Source organism: Vicia villosa, unplaced genomic scaffold (genome assembly GCF_029867415.1).
Source record: "Vicia villosa cultivar HV-30 ecotype Madison, WI unplaced genomic scaffold, Vvil1.0 ctg.005075F_1_1, whole genome shotgun sequence".
In the NCBI taxonomy this organism is placed as follows: Eukaryota; Viridiplantae; Streptophyta; class Magnoliopsida; order Fabales; family Fabaceae; genus Vicia; species Vicia villosa.
Window position 1 is genome coordinate 33,024 of NW_026706570.1, and position 18,645 is coordinate 51,668.

The 18,645-nt window shown below is 34.4% G+C and overlaps 1 long non-coding RNA gene across 1 annotated transcript; it reads right to left on the bottom strand.

The window, feature by feature from the left end:
* Nucleotides 1–14,205: 14,205 nt before the first annotated feature.
* On the bottom strand, nucleotides 14,206–16,695 carry LOC131642466 (uncharacterized). The gene is made up of 3 exons (XR_009295903.1): nucleotides 16,548–16,695; nucleotides 15,690–15,779; nucleotides 14,206–15,585 (listed from the first exon to the last, which is right to left on the bottom strand). It is a non-coding gene; the product is annotated as an uncharacterized LOC131642466 (long non-coding RNA).
* Between the last annotated feature and the right edge of the window lie 1,950 nt (nucleotides 16,696–18,645).

The window sequence follows — 18,645 nt, forward strand, 5'->3', positions numbered from 1 at the left end:
TGATCTTGAGAAGCAAAAGGTAACTTGTCTTATGTCTGTTTCTGAGGAGCAATGGGTCTGGCACAGAAGATTAGGACATGCTAGTTTGAGAAAGATTTCTCAGATTAACAAACTAAATCTGGTCAGAGGACTCCCAAATCTGAAATACAAATCAGATGCTCTTTGTGAAGCATGTCAGAAGGGCAAGTTCTCCAGACCTGCATTCAAGTCTAAGAATGTTGTTTCTACCTCAAGGCCGTTAGAACTCTTGCACATTGATCTGTTTGGCCCAGTCAAAACAGCATCTGTCAGAGGGAAGAAATATGGATTAGTCATCGTTGATGATTATAGCCGTTGGACGTGGGTAAAGTTCTTGAAACACAAGGATGAGTCTCATTCAGTGTTCTTTGAATTCTGCACTCAGATTCAATCTGAAAAAGAGTGTAAAATCATAAAGGTTAGAAGTGATCATGGTGGCGAATTTGAGAACAGATTCTTTGAGGAGTTCTTCAAAGAAAATGGTATTGCCCATGATTTCTCTTGCCCCAGAACTCCACAGCAAAATGGAGTTGTAGAGCGAAAGAATAGGACTCTACAAGAAATGGCCAGAACCATGATCAATGAAACCAATATGGCTAAGCATTTCTGGGCAGAAGCAATTAACACTGCATGCTATATTCAAAATAGAATCTCTATCAGACCTATTCTAAATAAGACTCCTTATGAATTGTGGAAGAACAGAAAGCCCAACATTTCATATTTCCATCCTTTTGGATGTGTATGTTTTATTCTGAATACTAAAGATCATCTTGGTAAGTTTGATTCTAAAGCACAAAAGTGTTTCCTTCTTGGATATTCTGAACACTCTAAAGGCTACAGAGTATACAATACTGAAACATTGATTGTAGAAGAATCAATCAATATCAGGTTTGATGATAAGCTAGGTCTTGAAAAACCAAAGCAGTTTGAGAATTTTGCAGATTTTGATATTGATATATCAGAAGTTGAAGAATCAAGAAGCAAAGCTGCAGAAGCTGGCAGTCTCAGAAGCAATGGATCAAAAGATCAAGTTGCTGCATCTCTAGAGAATCTCAGGATTTCTGAAGAGCCAACAATCAGAAGATCACCTAGACTTGCATCAGCTCATTCAGAAGATGTGATCCTTGGGAAGAAAGACGATCCTATCAGAACAAGATCATTTCTAAAGAATGACAATCAGAAGCAGTGATCAGAATCAGAAGGCGTAAAGTCTATTCATATTTTACAGCTGTCATCTATTATCTGATGGTGAACACGTGTATGTACGGTTAGTACAAAGCGTGCAGTTGAAAAGACGCCGACCTAGGTAACTGTGTTAAATCATTTCATTTACTGTGTTCTCTCTCCTAATGTCATTTCTCATTAAATGCATAATGATTTCTTTTTTTAAAATCTTTTAAATAACCCGCTTCATCTTCATTCCCTCTTTTTCTCTCTTTCTCTCTCTTTTGTGCATCCCCTTCGTTGCATTTCTTTTCAAACCCTAGTTTTTGATTTGATCTCAAAGCATAATCATCATGAACTCATCTTCTTGTTCATCAAATTCAAAAGAAAGGCTCACTTCTACACAGATCCTTTTACGCAAATATGAGTATGCTCCATTGAAAACATGCTTAATACCCACGAAAGAACTGGAAGTTCTATGTGAATCTGCTGTGGACATCAACAACCTAAAAGCAAATGGTTTTAAGTGTGATGCAAGAATCTTTGAGCAAGGATGGTCTAAATATCTTGATAGATTGGTTGGTCCAATTTATCCTGAACTTGTGAAGGATTTCTGGGTACATGCAACGGTTACCCAAACTGCCATCATTTCATTCGTGCTAGAGCATGAAGTGGTTATCACTGAAAAGCTCATCAGGAAGCTGTACAATATGAATGATGAAGAAGGTTGGTCTGGTTTTCAACATGCATCAGTTGATTGGTCTAAAGTTGAACAACAAATCTCTCAGACTTTTGGAATTGACTCTAATAACACAGGCACTTTAAGGCCGTTTTATAAAGTATGGGCTGAGATTATTCTGGGTTCTCTTCACCATAGAAAGAGGATGCTCTCCTCCTCCTACATCAGTCCGGATCACAAGTACACTCTTTTCTGCATTGGCAAAAAGACTGAGATCAACATCTCTCATATTCTGTTTGAGAATCTGAAGACTTCTATCTTTGAGTCAAGAGAAGACGAAAGGGCGAAGTACCCTCATATTCCAAGAACGACTATTCCTTTTGGAAGAATGATTTCAGACATTCTGATTGAAAGCAAAGTGCTGGACTCCATCAGAAAACTCAATGCGTCCCATTTTCTTGGAGTAGTTCAAGGTCCCATTTTCAATGGTGTGGATTTGTTCAGACTGGAACTCATTCAAAATGTACCTTCTGTGTGCACAAGCTTTCCTGACATTCTGTCAAGAAGAGTTACTGCTGAAGGTTTTGCCTCTTTGTTTCAAAAAGAACTGCATCAGGTTGTCAAGCTTTACCTGGAAGATTGTGTTAGGAAGCAATCAGATATTGATCCTGCTTGGATCCGTGGCAGAGTACTTCCGTCCAAGGCTGATCTTCTGAAGAAGGATCAGAAGGAACTAAAGGCTAGGCTAAAAAGAAAAGCCCAAGAAGATGAGGCTAAGAAAGCCAAGAAGTTGAGAGTCACCTATGATCCTGACAAGGTGGACTCTGAAGAACGAAGAGATAAAAGGATTAGAGATTCCTTTCGCAGAACCAGATCTTCTTCTTCTGTACAAATCTCCAGGCAGGTTTTTACTCCACCTCCTTCTGTCCCTAAACCATCTTTCCAATCACCTCCATCTGAACCAAAAGTAAACTTCACCTTACCAAATCCTTCTCCATCATCCGTCTCCTCTCCCATTCTAAACCCCACACCTTTAAGTATTCTTCCCCCAACTCCTTCTGATAAATCTCTCTCACCAATTCCCTTTACAAATACTCCATCCTCTTCTCAACCTATCCTTTCTGATATTCCATCCTCATCAATCATTCTTTCAGATATCCCTTCTTCCTCATCCACCGCACCTCCATCTTCTATATCCCATCCCTTACCTACTAGAAAATCCAAACCCTACTGTCTTCTCTACCCTGACTACAAATTCACCTTCAATCCACCTGAACCTGAACCCTATACCTACCTGGATCTTTTCAGACATGAGGTGATTAGTAGTCTAGACCTTCTGAAGGATGCATTTCTAAATGGTCTGGATGATGTTTCTACAAGAAATCTCTGGAGAAGATTTCGCAAGGATTTTAAAGTAGAAGCAATGGGAGTACAGAAAAGACTAGTGGCTGCTGCCCCTGGTTACCCTGGTTACCTTCTGGAGGGTAATAATGGTATATACTACCATCCTCTCCGAAATTGTGTTGCTGCTGAGGAGAAGCCCTTTGTGGATGAATTGGAAGTAGCAAGACTGGCTGCTGCATTAGAAGCTAATCCATGCAGGGATATTGTTATCTGGATTCCTGATTATCCTGTTCTTCTTGGAGATTTCAAGACCCTCTTTGACTTTCTGAGGGAAAACCCTTCTGAGAAAGACCCAAGCTTGGTCATTCCAGAAGTTGTTGACCCACCAGAAGTTGAAGGTCCTTCTGCTCCCAGGAATCTTGCTGCCATTCTTCAGGCACTTGAGAATGGAGATTCGGAAATTCCTGCTGCAGAATATGGAGATGCTTCTATGCAAGAAGCAGATGTAGAAAATCATGTTGCTGAATCAGTTCCTGTTGAGGAAATCCCTGCAAATGATCTATCTATGGAAGCTACAGATCACAATGCTATTCCTGTGGTTAGAAGCGGTGAAGCTTCTTCTGATGAACCTTCCCGTCTTGCAAGGACTCTGGAAGTTCTTCAGAAGAACCAGGAAGAGCAAAGCTCAGTCAATGTTGAGTTTAGAGCTTTCATAAAGAAGCAGAATGAGCACAACAATGGGGTTCAAGAGATGCTGGCCAAGATCTTGTCAAGGCTAGGGTCGTCTTAGATTGAGTCTTTGTTGTTTTGTTTTTGCTTTTGCTGCATCTGTTTTGTGCATCTTGTCTTCCTTCTCTTTGTGTACTTCTGTACTTATCTGTTTGAACTTCAATGAAAATCATCCTTTTTCTTCCGTGTGTTTCTTTTTGTTTTTTATCTGAATCTTTTATGTTTTTGATGATATGACAAAAAGGGGGAGAAATATGTGATAAATGATTTGATTTAATCAGTTGCTTTACTAACAGAACTTGCAAAGTTCTATGTTTTTAAGTTGTGTTGTTGCAGGAATCAAAGATTCAAGACCAACATAAGAAGCAACAAGATGAATCAAGCTCTTGGATTCTTGAAGCAAGCTGAGTGCTAGGAAGCTTCAGAATCAGAAGCAAGAAGGAAGAATGATAAGAAATTCTGATAATAGAATATGATCCAAATCATTGTCTATTTGCTCTGATACATTGTCTATTGGATCTGATATATTCTATATGGCTTATATGGCTCTGATACATATTTTGTGTTCTGATACACATTTTATGTTCTAACTCATTCATGCTGACTTTTGTCGTTTAGTTTTGTTCTGTAACATTTCAGGATGTAGAGATGCTCTGATGATGCTCTGGTACATTCAACAATGTTCTGATACAATCTAGCATGAAGTGATGTAAGAAGAAATTCAAAGCTCTGAAGCTATCCGAGGGAAGCAGAAATCAGAAGCTGTGAATGTTCTAAAGATCCAGAAAACTCAAGTTCTGAAGCTGTCCTAAATGGAAGCATGAATCAGAAGCTGTGAATGTTCTGAAGATCAAAGAAATTCAAGTTCTGAAGCTGTCCTAAATGGAAGCAGGAATCAGAAGTTGTGAATGTTCTGAAGATCAAAGAACTTCAAGTTCTGAAGCTGTCCTAAATGGAAGCAGGAATCAGAAGCTGTGAGTGTTCTAGGGATCTAAAGAAATTCAAGTTCTGAAGCTGTCCAATGGAAGCAGAAGTCAGAAGCTATGAATTATCAGAAGACAGAAGCTTATGTGATCGTCTCTACCGAAATAATCAGGGAAGTCTTTTATTATTAAAGTTCTTCGAGTATTTATTTCAGGGGGAGATTATTCATCTCAGGGGGAGATTGTTAATCTCAGGGGGAGACATATTCACATGCTTATGCTATAGCTGTGTAATTTGTCTTTAGCCGTCTGCTCTTTCTGATCAAAAATTCATATCATTTATATATGTTTTTGTCATCATCAAAAAGGGGGAGATTGTTAGAACAAGATTTGTTCTGATCAATATTCTTAGTTTTGATTATAACAAGGATATGAATTTTGTGTGAGATAATGTGGTGCTCTAATACATTGCAATTTCCATTTCAGGAAATATATAAAGAGTATGCACAAATCAGCGCTCAGAAGCTTTGTCTCAGAAGGTTCAGCATGCAACATCAGAACATGGTCTAGCAAGACATCAGAAGATGGTCAAGGCAGAATCAGAATATGGGTCTATGGAAGCATCAGAAGAACTTGAGATCAGAAGCAGAAGCACTGAAGCTCTCATGGTATCACGCTCAGAAGCACTTCAAGGTCAAAAGACAAGAAGATGCTTTGCACCAAGCTGTTTGACTCTGATGATATTCAAATATTTTATTCACAAACATCAGATCAGAAGAAAGTACAAGTGGCAGGCTACGCTGACTGACAAAAGGAACGTTGGAAGCTATTAAAGGCAACGTCAGTAGACACAGCGTGAACAAGGCTCGAGGTAGTTGACAAAAGCGTGAAACATTAAATGCAATGCTGTACGGAATACGCAAAGCATTAAATGCGCCCAACGGTCATCTTCTCAAACGCCTATAAATATGAAGTTCTGATGAGAAGCAAGGTTAACAACTCTGAACCAAATTCTGTGAATATTAACTTGCTGAAACGCTGTTCAATTCAAATCTCAGAAACTTCATCTTCATCAAAGCTCACTACATTGCTGTTGTAATATATTAGTGAGATTAAGCTTAAACGTTAAGAGAAATATCACTGTTGTGATTATAGCTTTTCAGAAGCATTGTAATACTCTTAGAATTGATTACATTAATTTGTAAGTAACTAGAGTGATCAAGTGTTGATCAGGATACTCTAGGAAGTCTTAGCTTGTGTCTAAGCAGTTGTAATTTAGAGTGATCACGTGGTGGTCAGGATACTCTAAGAAAGTCTTAGCTTGTGTCTAAGCATTTGTTCCTGGAGTGATCAGGTTGTGATCATGATACTCTAGAAGACTTAGTCGCGGACTAAGTGGAAAACCATTGTAATCTGTTGCGATTAGTGGATTAAATCCTCAGGTGAGGTAAATCACTCCGTGGGGGTGGACTGGAGTAGTTTAGTTAACAACGAACCAGGATAAAAAAAACTGGGCAATTTATTTTTATCATTCAAATTTTTAGACTACACTTATTCAAACCCCCCCTTTCTAAGTGTTTTTCTATCCTTCAAAATCCACCCGGATGCAACCGGTCAACAAAATCCACAATCCCTCACCTAAAAAAAGGTCTCGGATCGACACATCAATCCGGCCACGATAAGCTAACATTCACCTTAAAGAAAGTCATAAACCATTCCCAAAAGATGAATTTAATCAACTCCGTCCCATCAAAATTAGACAAAATAGTATCTTTACAAATGATTTCATTCCTACACTTCCAAATAACCCAACAAAAAATAAACCTAAGTAACCAACCCACGCCCATTCAGAGAGATAACTTACAAGAGATATCCAATAAAGAAAGCCGCTTCAAGATAGTTTCAGCCGAAGAAGCATCATCTAAACCAAGCCAAAGGGACAACTTACTCCACCAAACTCTAGCAATATCAAAATGAATGAAAAGGTGATACAAATCCTCCTCAACACGACAACACAAAGGGCACATCAACAACTGAGGAGCTATTAATACTCCATATTTTGCTAACTCCGATTTCGTAGGAAGTCTATTCCAAATCAACCTCCAACGAAAAAAGATAAATTCAACTAGGAACATTCGTCTTCCATAAGTGAGAGAAAGATAAAGAAAAAGAATCCTCCAACGGCGGTCTCGGTAACTCATACAACAAAATGGTATATATCATAAACATTACTCACCGTAAAACCGGAGGTATTTCTCCACCATACAAAGGAGTCTTCAAGCAAGCGACGCGGCTGAACCGGAATGAGAAGAATCACTAAATTAGGAAATTGTGGCGCGCCTTCCCGGTCATCCTGGCCACAAGAAATATCAAGAGACCAAACCTAATTTTCACCATTCCAAGTTCCAACTACCCCTATCTGCCACCTTCGAGTGAGGAGACATCTGTGAAAGAGAATAAATCCGAAAAGAGAATAGATAAAAGAAGTGAATGAGAACTACACATGATATAACAAGTGTTACATTTTATACCGAAGCAAAAAGGATAAAAGTAACTTTAATTGTACTCCCTCTGTTCCAAAATAAATGTCAGATTTGTAAAAATTATTTGTCCCAAAATAAGTGTCACTTTTAGTTTCCAATACAACTTTAGTTTGGGTTATTACCATTTTTGCCCCCTGCCATATAGGTCATATTTAGTTTATCCCCCTGTAAATTTTTTTTTTTGTAAAAGTAACCTTGCCATTACAAAATTCTGTTTAGAATAACTCTGTGGTAAAATGGCACACGCCCTTAGCATATGTGGCATGCCCAGTGTCATATTTTTTTATTTTTCATTTATTTTTAAATGCCAACTAGGCATACTAATGCCACATCATATTATTTTACATATAATATTTACAAAATCATTTTGGTTATACACCTCAACATTTGCCCTAACCGTGAACCACCATTGAAGAGCTCCAAGAAGCTCCATTGAAAAATCTTTGCGTCTTATTGAAGAATCGGTGCATTACCGCAGTAATAAATTTTTATTTTAATAGATAACAATATAATTTTGAGATATAAATTATGCATTACAACGCTTCATCCATATTCAAAATTTATTGAGAAGTGAAACATTCCTACAGTAGCATTTCGTTTTGTATGCGATACCACATATCGTTTCGTTTGAATATTGTTTTGTTTGAATATTGTTTTAAATGAAATCTTTTTAAAATATTTACTAACATGATTATGAACATTGTGATTTTCAATAATAATTGGACGTTTGTGTATATTGTATGTGTATGTTTTTATCAAGTCAATTTAATTATTGAAATATAGTATCACAATTGTTGATATTAATATTAAATGCCAAAAATCAAAATATATAAATATTTATTATTAATTAATGGGATAATAGGTATTTACCCCCTACCATATAGGCGAGATTCGGTTTACCCCCTATTAATATTTTTTTTGGATTATCCCCCTGTATTTTTAGCGTACCCCCCTAAACGTGTAAAAAACAGTGAAAAATCAGGGGGTAAATCAATAAAACAAGTTTACAGGGGGGTCCTAGGGGGTAAATCATAGAACTTTTCATATTTTAAGGGGGTAATCCAAAAAAAAAAATTAATAGGGGGATAAACCGAATCCCGCCTATATGATAGGGGGGAAAATACCTATTATCCCTTAATTAATTGCAGAATTCACATATATCATGCATGTATCTTAAATCTTGCATAAGTTTTGTTATTATATTTATTTTGGATTCAGTTAAAATGTGTAATTTGAAATTATATAAATCAATTGTGGTGAACGATACTACAATAATATAAATATTTTATTTTCTTTTGGATTTATTTTCTTCCTAAATCGCAAGAGGTTTAAATAGACTGAAAGATCATTCATAATATATTATGACTTATATAGACTTTTGAATTTGGAGTCTAATGTAACTATTGAATCTTGAGATGTGGAATTTTGAGAATCTTATCGGGGAGGACAAAAAATTTGAGATTTCAACAAATTAAGAACCCTGTGACGAAGGTTCACAACCCGAACTTAGGATAAGTGATAGAGTCCAAAAAGTTAAGAATCTATGACCGAACAAAATTGATTATCGACTTATATCCTTTTATCTAGTAGAAAGAAATATTGAGAATTTTGTTTGTAAGATTCCTATAATTCTTCAAGTGGAAGATGATCCTAAGACTTATAAGGAAGCATTAGCTTCAAGAGAATCCTCAATTTGGAAGGACATTATCCAAGAAAAATTAGATTCTATAATGTCAACCACACTTGAGAACTTGTCGATCTACCTAGATGATCAAAAATCGTTGGATGCAAGTAGGCGTCTAAAAGGAATTAAATGGTATATTGATGGTACACTAAACACCTACAAGGTTAAATTAGTTTCCAAGGGTTTTTAGACAAAAGATGTGTTGATTATTCCAACACATATGCACCGGTAGCTAGGATGGCAACAATTAAAGTATTGTTTGCATTAGAGTCTTTGTATGACCTTTATAGTTCATCAAATGGATGTCAAGATGACATTCCTAAATGGAGATCTTAATGAGGAGATTTACATGGAGAAACCAGAAGGTTATGAGCTTTCTGATAATGAACTAAAGGTGTGGAAGCTTGTCAAAGCTCTGTAGAGATTAAAACAAGCTTCAAAACTATGGCACCAAAAGTTTGACTCTATCATTGTAAGATTTACAAATTAAAGAGGAGACACACAAGTTAGGGGGATAATTTTCAATCTTATCAAAACAAGAATTCAATGAATTTTTCATCATAAAAAATGGGGAGATTATGAAGAATATATCTTATATCTAGTTTTTATGACGACAAAGACTATCAAAGAAGAAAACGGATCAAAGGTGTCATGCACATCAATGATGAAGTTGATCAAAAAGGTTGAACATAGAAATTCAAGTGAATATTTAGGACAAGAGAACTTAACTAAGATACTCATTGCAATTTATACTATACTAATTTAAATTGCTCATAATTTTATCTCTCACTTCGTCTAAAAACCTTATTGCATCATCATGCATGATTATCTAAAAACCTTATTCTTCTAAATCTTGTGACAAGTGTTTGTACATAAAGTTGTGTGAGAAGATTATGATATTCTTTTGTCTCTATGTTAATTACATGTTGATCATTAGCGACAAGATGAATTGAATCTTAGAAACAAAGAGGTTTTTAGCTTCCACATTCAAGATGAAAAACCTTGAAATAGTGGACACTTTTTTTCGATCAAAGTAAAGCGAAAGAGTGGGGGTTAAAAACATAGTCAAACACACTATATTAAGAAAACTTCTACATTTAATATGAAAGATCTTGGACTAGTTGACACTCTTTTGGGGATTAAAGTAATGCAAAAATAGTAGGAGTTATGAACTTAAGTGCAATTGGTTTTCTAATATAATGTACTAGACCTGACATAGCATTTGTAATTAGTAAATTAGTATATTTACTAAAAATTCAAATAGTGAGCATTGGAAGGCCATCACAAGGATTTTTAATTATCTTTTAAAAAACCAAAATCTTGACCTCCATCATGGCAGGTTTCCTACAATATTAGAAGGATATACCAATATAAGTTGGATATCAAGTGTTGGCGATCATAAATTTACAGCTGAGTGGATATTTACACTAGTCAGGGGTGAGATTTCTTGAAAGAGAAAGAAACAAATATGCATCGCTCTCCTTACCATAGAGTCATAGTGTGTGGATCTCGTTTCCACTGGTCAAAGAAGTTAAATGGTTAAGGGACCTTCTACCAAAAGTTCCATTGGCTAAATATAGTGTTTCAAAGGTGTTAACACAATGTGTTAGTCAAGCCAATTTAGCAAGAGAACTCAGATAAGTGTAAAATAGAAAGTATAGGAACTAAGGCCTTAGACATTCGCGAGAAAATTGATTAAAGATGTAATTATTTCACTCGCATATATATATATATATATATATATATATATATATATATATATATATATATATATATATATATATATATATATATATATATATATATATATGTAGCAACCTGCCCTAAAAATAAAGACTTTTAAAGTCGCCACCTATTCTGAAGGGCGAATAGGAAACCCTACGCAGTTTTAGAGATCGGGGTAAGTTATTATAATCAGGTCGAGGGAAGGTGTTAGGCACCCTCAACCCTTTCCTATTGGCTTTGAATCTAAGGGTCAAGTTTTATGGCTAAAAGTTAAGGTTAATAGCTAAGGAATTGAATAGGGGAAAAATTGAGATTTTAGGGAGGGGGACTCGCCTTGGTTATCCAAGTGCCTACGTATCTCCTTAGGGAGAATCAGAGTCAACGTAGTTCGGGCACAGGGTTGTACGCCTTAGAAATTGAATTGAATGTATTTGAAGTTGTTTTGAGGCTTTTTGAATGGCCTATCGTAGTTTTTTGAAGTTGTGATTTGAAAGGCATTTTGAGTTGCCTGATCGAAAAGGATAAAAATCCGTAGTATCGTAGTTTAGTGTTTTTTAGACGTTTTGGGCGTACAACCCTGATTTGATATGGCACCGTTAGATGCGGTGACCAATAGATTTGGTCAGTATAGCTAACGGATTATGGGGCATTGCTGGTTACTCAGATCGATAGATTGATCGTTGCGGGCAGCAAATTAAGATGTATTTTAATTTTCATGTTTTTTTATCTCTCGTCTAAAGCGACTAATAGCTTTAGTCGGGTCGAGGAGAGAATTGATGTTAATACTTTCGCCAAATGGCAATGGGATTGGACAAACCCTATTACTAACTCTCTAGGTTTTTTTGTGATTTTTAATAATAATTAATTAAATTTATTAACTCGAATAATCGAGTAATCAAAATAATCGGGAAAATATAATTCTAAACCCTAGTCCTAATTTATTATCCTAATCCTATTTTTATAAATTAATTAAAATTAACTCTAAATAATTAAACCTAATCAAAATAATCAAATAATAATGATAAAAAAAATGACATAAGGAACCTGGTTTTGATCCCATGTGGCTCCTTTGTGAGGGTGCATGGTGCACCTACAATCCTGGTACGTTAGATGGGATTATAGGAAATCTGTTGGCTGAGCATTGAAGGGTTCACCGTGAGCATGCATGGAACACACGAGCTGGATCCAGTGGCCAGCGAAGCCAAGAAATTAGCAAAATATAATTGCCAGATACAGGGTTCGAACCCTAGTCCTTGGGGCAATTTTCATTCAAACTTCACCACCTGTGCTAGAAACGCGTCATGTTTAAGGTTTACACCCCATAAAATAAATATAAACCAGTGAATTCTTATTGAAAAGTCAAAGAACAAAAGAACTGGGTCCCATGTCCTAACACATACCTAACACATGCAAAATACATCAATGTTGTTAAAACTGTCATTTTGGTCCTTCTCTTAACGGGCCCCCCATCCGCTTAGCGGACATGCGATTTTGCAGATTCTCAGGTCTGCGACAGACCATGCGATCTCACACATTCTAAGTCCAAAATCAATTCTAACCATCATATACAGCCAAATAATCATCAATTGCATCATCATACATCATTATACATCAAAACAACACATTATTAACCAATAATCTATGCAATTTCATCAATTATAACCTCCCTAAACCTAACATATAATCCAATTGACTTAGACAATATTCCTAATCAATGTTATCCTCCAAAACACGATAAGAAATGTTAATCGGAGAGTCCCCCTTACCTTAGACAAGAGTTCTTGATTGGTCTCTCCCTCTACTGCTCCTCTCACGTTCTTGAGTTCCCAATACTTCAGTCTTTTCACGTTCCAACCCTTCTCCCCAAATCCCTTATTATTTTATCAAAATAACATTTAATTAGTAATGGGCTTTACTAATTTAACACCTCTTTCTTACTAACATCACACATGGCCCAATACCATAAACCATTATTTTCCAATTTATTTTCATAAAACCAAAATAAGTCTAATTATTAATTCAATTTTCAATTAAATTAGAAATTAAAATATACGGGTGTTACAGAGATGCATCTCCGAAAAAACACCTGACATTTTAAATTCAACGTTTAAATTAAAAAATAAGTGCTTTCAAAGATGCACTTCTGAAAACACCCAAAAATGAGTATTTTCGGAAATGCATCTCTGAATTATGAGAAAATAGAAAAAAATGACTTCTGAGATGCATCTCCGTAATCAATGATATTACGGGGTTTTAAGCAGGGGTTCTCACCCTAGGGGTGGATAAAGAAATAGTCAAATATAAAAGCAAGTAGGGTTTTATATGAAAGGAAAAAAAATGGCCTCAAGATAAATATCCAAAGGGTCGGCAACGTTTCTCACACAACACTTTTATGTAACAGGTTAGTGTATTTTGATCATACTATTACGAATGTTCCCCTACTCGGTTTCATGGTTTTTGTGAAAGAGTATTTTATTTTGTCATTTTTATTTGCAATATCTGATATCCAGTTCAAATATGGTATCAGAAGCCATATTGCGCATCTTTGCTGGTGTTAGGGTAGGGATATTTGCGGTGCAGTTTGAACAATTTTGACGCTAAAAATTAGGGGTGTAAGCGGATCAGAAAAAACCAATTAAACCGACAATCCAAACCAAACTAAACCAAAATAAAACCAATTGTTTATGGATCAGTTCTAAAACCGAACAAAACCAATAAAAACCGATGTGATTTGGTTCGGTTCTTGGTTTTAGTTTTTAGGAACCGCCAAACCGATGAACCGAATCAATGGAAATAATTACGCTCTAAATCATTTATTCCACCCTTCATTAAGCTCAAATTTATTACATTTCCAACCATTCTCCATCTTTATTTTCACTTTCTTCCTTTAAGCAAAACACGCATTTAGAACTAAACTCCAAAACATATAAAGTAAAAATCATAAGTCACAAAAACTTGTTTTCACTAAACTACTTCTCTAGTTGTCTACCTCAAATGTTGTTCTCACTATCACCACTATGATTTGTTATGGTATCCTTCTTCGGGTTCAATTTCTCTTCGTTAAGTTTCATATTTGTTTTTACCTTTCTGATTTCTTCTTCAACAAAACTCCTTCTAGTCTTGTTACAAAATAGTTTTTATGTGTATTTAAGGCGGAAACATGTTAATTGATGTGTGTTTTTCTGTGTTCTATTTGTTAAACTTTCAAATCTATTTTCAATATGCCGATGTCAAGATTCAACTTTTATAGTGAATTTATTTCATTATGCAATGAAACTATGTCATTGTTTCATATAAGGATTAAGTGCAACTTGTAAGTTGTTTGAAAAATTATAGCATGAAAAAATGACATGAAATGTATTATTTTAAAAAATAATAGCATTAAATATACCGAAAAATACAATATTGGAAAATACATTGATGGATATAACGTTTGAAAAAAATATTAAAAATCGATTAACCGAACCAACCCAAACCGAACCAAACTGATTAGTTTGGTTCGGTTCCATTTTTGAAAAATGTTAAAAAACCAAACCAAACCGATGAATATATTATTGGTCCGGACCTTTTTTTGACCAAAAACCAGTCCAAACTGATCTGATTACACCCCTACTAAAAATCATCTGAACCACAATAAAAAAATGTGCGGATTGGTTTTTGTTCGGTTGGCTTTTAAAAAAACCGAACCAACCCAAACCAATACAGTTTGATTCGGTTTGGTTGGTTCAATTTTTAATTTTATTGAACCATTAATACACATATAGACGAGAACATAAATTTGTAATTAGTCATTCATACACTATCAAATAATAAAAAAATTATTCATATTTGGACACCAACTTCTCATTTAATATGTAAAAATTAGATTAGATAAAAGTGGAATAATAAACATTAAATAATATAGAATGAGAGAGATTAGAGAAGAAGAGACCACTTGTATGTGGCGAAGAAGGTGCGATAATGATATGAGTGATTTAAGAAAAGACTTAAACTAAAACCATAAGTGTAAGGATGAGAAAATTGTTCATAATCATAAGGCAAAGGTATAATAAATTTAAGTTTGGGTTGATGTGAGTTAAGTAAAATTTAGGTTGTAACATAATGCGGTTTGTTGATTCGGTTTGCAAAATACAAACCGCAAACTGAACCGAACCATGCGATTTTGATAAAAGACGACCTAAACACATCCGAATCAAATACAGTTTTTTGCGATTTCAATTTGATTTAATTTGTAGTTTTTTATTGGGTTGGTTTGATTTTGAATGCCCCTAATTAAGATTGCATATATGAAGTAAATCAATCGGCTCTTGATAGTAGTGGTGAAGATCTAGATCCGGATGACGGTGGTAGTGATTTTGATTTTCAGTTACATGGAGATTTTACATGGAAAAAGGTCATTAGTTACAAATCTTTTGTAAGGAAAATATATTCTGGTAAAAAAAGTATTTGTATTTGATACAGTTTATCAAAAGTTGCAGTCAAAATTAGTTGCTACAACTCTATCATCTATTTTGTTACAGCATTTTCCATCAGCAGTATCAAAGAAATGGTTGTATGTTAATCAATGTCAGATAGAAATTATGGATGCATGCAGACACAAGAAAAAGGTGCAATGGAGAAATTCACATTTCCAACAGAAACAAACGAGAAAAGTACATTACAAAGATAGTATTTATTTAAAGATATTTATTTTAAAACGCAATGATGAGCAAAGCAGTTGTCATTAAAATCAATCCTTAGAACTTCTGACCTTAAACTTATGCTTGGGGTCGTGACCTTAAAATAGTTTGTAAGTGTCAGTTCAAATGACAAGTAATTATAAGAAGGTAAAAACATTCATACATTAACTTATTTTGTACTCGATCTTTATGATTACTCACATGCACAAAAGGAATTAAAACAACGTGCTATTTCTGGAGGCCAGCACAAACTTAATGAACAATCAGTGTAATCTATGCAAGGCACGAAAGCTAGGATGACAAAACAAGAAAAAAAAATTAAAAAATAATCAATGATAATAGTATAGTGGTGTATACGATAAAAATAAATTAGAATAATATTATTATTACACCCAATTTCGACATCAATATTTATACCAAATACTGTGAACAATATTTTTTTTAAAAAAAATCTTATAAATAATAAACAGTAACATGTACGTGAACAATAAACAGTAAAAAAAATAATTAATAAAATATAAAAAATTGGTTAATAAAGTGATGAAATTAGTTAATAAACGTCAAAATATTGTTAAAATTATTTTAATAGTAAAATAAAATTGGTTAATGAAAAATAAATAATTGATTAATAAAGTGATTAATAGACACATATATTAATAATGTTTAGTAGTAAAATAAAGTTGATTCATGAAATGTAAAATGTTGGTTAATAAAATTATAAGTTGGTTAATGACACAATTTTATATCGGTATCTTATAATCTAAACAAATTACAAAATTAAAAAATTATTTATTATTATAATAATATTTTACTACTCATAATACTATTCAAAAATATTTTTTTTATTTAAAAAAATATTGTTAGCGTAACAATTGAGTATATAAATAGCATTATTTAATAAATAAATAAATAAAATGACGTCAAAAATAACCTACAACTAAAAGGTTGGAAACCGGATCCCACTATAAAAATAAAAAATGAAAAAAGTTTAAAAATGGTGATAAATTAATGTATATATGAGAAGAAAAAAAATGAAATGATGTGGAAAAAATGACTGACCTCCATTAGATTTGGAGTCGCAGAATACAATAGAAAGGTGAAAAAGTAAGATGATAAAAACATAAAAGAATTTTGCAATTTGAGCCATATTTTGTCTGCTATACATGCAACAAAAAGAAACTTGTTTTTACTTTTTATCACTTTAAGACTAAAAGTTTATTGCTTTGTTGACTTTAAATATGTTTTTTTTTTATCTAGTTAGAGATATTAATTTAGTAAATGGAACTATCGTTAAATGGCTCTATGATACATTAATGTGTCGTGCTTATCTCTTTAAATTTTAAATATTTATTTTCTAAACTTTCAATATATTTTTTAATTTCTTTTCATGTTTAACCTTTCAATAAAGACAGAAATAGACAAATTATAGTGATGGATGATTAAAATAATTTTGTTATTGAAATAATGCGTCAAAGAGGCAACAGATGATGGGTTTAAAGATAACAAAATTTAGGCGAAATATCCCTTTTGGTCCCTTAAGTATATTTATTGGTTCACTTTGGTCTCTGAATTAATTTTCGTGTCGTTTTAGTCCTTTGACTTTCTTAACTTATCCACGTTTGTCCTTCCGTTAGTGAACTGTTAGTCAAAGTTCAAAAAAAGTGTTCAGCTGGCATTTTGTTTAATGACGCGGGCAAGTGGATTCCAGATGGCTGTGAAATGCATATCTGTACGGCCTAATGTAAGGGTTATCCTCATTCAATAGTATCAAAACGTAAAAAAACATCTAAGTCTAAAACAAGAGGAAAAGAATGAGACTGCGAAGAAGAAGAAGAAGAAGAAGAAGAAGAAGAGAAGGCGACAATGAAGAAGAAGAAGGAGCGACTGCAAAGAAGAAGAAAACGGACGATTGAAGACGAAGGCGTGATATTGGATAAGTAATTTCTGCACGTTATTAGGGTTTGTTATAATTTAGGGTTTAACAAGATTTAGGGTTTTGTTAGTTTTAGGGCTTTATGTAGGTTTAGATTTTGGTAGATTGGGTTTGAAATATTGTTATTAAACTGTGTTAGGTGAGCATGGACGAAATTATGGAGCTCAAAATTCACCATATTCGTCAATTCGTTGATTCTGAATTTAATGTGTATGAAGGGGGAGTGGTAGATAAGTTGAACGTAGATGCTGATAGGTGGAGTTATTTTGAGTTAGTAGATGTTCTGAAGAAATTAGGCTATATGGACATTGAGAAAATGTATTATAAGAATCCATAATTTGGGATGAATGCCCTATTTGATGACACAATTGCTTTAGAAATTGCAGACCTTTACATGGTGCACCAAACTGTTGACATTTACATTCAACACACTGTCTCAACGTGATTATTGTGACGGACCACTGGATAATTTTGTTGTTGAGCATGTAGATGAGGTTGAAGAGTTTCTTAATAAGTTACATGATGAAATAGTGATAAATTGGATAATATGAATGATGCTAATGTTGTTGTGGAAGAAGGAGAAGTTGGGTTGAATGGTGATAATGCTAATGTTGTGGAAGAAGGAGAAACTGAGTTGAATGGTGGAAATGTTGTTGTGGAAGAAGGAGAAACTGAGTTGAATGGTGGAAATGTTGCTATGGAAGAAGGAAATGCTGAGATAAATGGAGAAAATATTGTTGTGGAAGGAGAAGCTGGACTGAATGGTGGTAATGCTAATGTTTCCTCAAACAATGTTGAAGTTCTCTCAAACAATATGGGTGAGGTGCATGATGATAGTGAGGATGAGAGCTTTCAGTATGATAGTTCCATTGAGGTATCATTTATGGGTCAAGACTCCATATATATCCAGATGTGCATCCACCTAAGTATAGGAAGATGCCCGGTAGACCATAGAAAAGGAGAAATCTTGAGCAAGGGGGGATTGATGGGAATGGAAAAAAATGAGAAGGACAAGTTTTATTATCAAGTGATCCAGGTGCAAAAAAGTTGGCCATAACAAATTAATCTGCAAGGTCACACCAGTGTCTCAACCAAGTCAGGCCACAAATATTAATGCTTCTACATATCAAGCCAATGCAAGTTAGTCCACATCTACTAATGCTTCTACAACCCAAGACAATGCAAGTAAGGAAACATCTACCCAGGTGGCTGCAACTCATACCT